The sequence below is a fragment of the Trichosurus vulpecula genome, chromosome 3 (genome assembly GCF_011100635.1).
Source record: "Trichosurus vulpecula isolate mTriVul1 chromosome 3, mTriVul1.pri, whole genome shotgun sequence".
Taxonomy (NCBI): domain Eukaryota; kingdom Metazoa; phylum Chordata; class Mammalia; order Diprotodontia; family Phalangeridae; genus Trichosurus; species Trichosurus vulpecula.
In genome coordinates, this window is record NC_050575.1 from 409,663,766 (window position 1) to 409,666,038 (window position 2,273).

Consider the following 2,273-nt stretch of genomic DNA (forward strand, 5'->3'; position numbering starts at 1 on the left):
GCATCATTATCTTCTGCGAACCCTCCCTGGACCAGCCAAACCACACCACAATCTGTTCTCCAAAAGTCAGTCAATTCACCACACTCAGCATTCCATCTCCAGCTTCCAGACATTTTCCCCAGCCATCCCTCAAGCCTGGATTACATTCTGACATCTTGGCCTCTCAGAATCCTTACCGTGCTTCAAGGCTCAGCCTCAGTGCCACTTCTATGAAGCCCACCTTGATTCAAGGAACAGCTAATGTCTAGTCCCTCCCCAAAGTGACCGGCATTTCCTTCTGCCTGTCCTAGGGTTTCCTTTCAGGAAACTCCTCTAGAGCAGGAACACAGTATGGCATATAGTAGGCAGTTAATACATGTTTAATGACTTGAATTGGTAATTAAGGTGGGTTGTTGTTGGTTTTTTTTTTTTTTTTTTACTGTTTTCTCTTTGCTAAAGTAATCAAGTGCCTTTGATTAAGTCTTACTAGGTGCAAAGCCCCAGGCCCACACCCTTTTGCTGATTAGGTTTGAAGCCTTCAGGCCCTAAGAAGGGTATATAAACTCAGAGGTTAGCATTTTGTTTGGGACTCTCACTGGAAGAGTGTTGGTGTGAAGACACTAGGTAGCCGCTGGACCCCCCCAGCTTTGAAGAAAATCCAGATATTGGTGCTTCTCTTTTTGGTAACTATGTATGTGATATCTTGATCAGACAAAGCCTGTCTGTTGAATTGTGTTATTTGATCTGTTGATATTTTCTGTTTGTAATTTTCTATTTGTATTTGCTCTGAAGTTCAGGGTGCTGGCTTTCCTCCTGAACTAAGTGAATGATATATGTACATTTGATTAAAGTGAGATTGTTAACTCCTTAAAGTTGCTTTCCTTAAAAAGCAGATCAAAGAACCTGTATTGGCAGCTCTTGTTGCTGCTCTTCTTGGGTCTTACACCCCTACAGCAGCTGCTAGCAAGTTGTTACACTGACTCACCCCAAAGAGCTGGTGATCAACCTGCAGGTCTTCTGGGTAGGGCTTAATAAATGCTCATTGACTGACTGACTGACTGACTTTTATCCCCCTAGCTTACTAAACCTAGCACATTCATAGAAGATCCTCAGAATTTGGGGATTGGATGATTGAAGCTTCTCCAAAGCAGGACTAGCTGTGCCTCCCTCCCCTGTAACATCACAGCTTACTGTCTCCTGGGGCAAAGTGGAGTGGGAAAGACTCTGGTCCACATAGCCAATAATCCAGAGCCGAGGGACAGCAGCAGAGAACTCTGCCTCCCGCCTCATTGGGAAAAGGAGCTGTCTGTCCTGGGCTCTGTCTTCCCCACACTCCATCTGTCCTCCACACCTAGAGCCCTTCTCAGCCAGTCTCTCTGACTCCAGGTTCCAGCCCTTCTTGTCAAGGCTCCGCCTTCCTCTGGTGCTCTTGGCCCCAGACCCTCCTGTCTCCTCAGCCTTCCTAACCCACCAGCAACTCCTTTGCCACCTGCAAGTGCCCCAGGCCTCGCCAACCTTTGGAAATGCCTCCCTTGGCCTGTGGGCTGGCAGCCTGAGTCTTTTTTCTCTTTCTCAACCGGACTCCTCCAAAAAGTCACCTGCCCTCATTTTCTCACCTCAACTGTCTCTTTTTGTATTATAGCATTTTGATTTTTTTGTTTATTATTTTGAACCTCTTCCGGACCCCCTCTCCTCGCTTAGCTTCCCATTGCTTTGCTCACTTGACTCTCCCCCTTTCTGACCACTTTTTCAGTCACCTTTTCTAGGCTGTCACTGCTCCTTCCATCCAAAGGTCTCCCCCAAGGCTCTGTCCTGGGCCCTCTCCTCATTATTCTCTGTCTCTCTCTCTCTGGTCTCTGTCTCTATCTGTCTGACTCTCTCTCTCTCTCTCTCTCTCTCTCTCTCTCTCTCTCTCTCTCTCTTTCCCTCCCCTCCCCGCTTTGCTGGAGCCTATTCACACCCACTGACTGAAGGCTTGCATTCTACCAGGTGACTATAAACTCATGGAGGGCGGGGGCTGTTTTCGACTTTGTATGCCCACCTCACCCCCAGTCTGGCACATAGACAAGTGCTTAATCAGTGTTTGTTGACTTGCCCAAGGACCCCCAGGAGAGGCAGAAGCTACCACTTGCAGAATCGGTGGCCCTTATTGGCTGCCCATTTGCTTCTTTGGGATTCTACTTGAAATGCTTCACCAAGAGTGGAAGTCTGAGCCCATTTCCCCAGATCAGTGGGATGGCAGAGAGAGTGGGTAGAGAACATCCTCGTGGAGGGCTGGGCCCAGGAGGCCATCT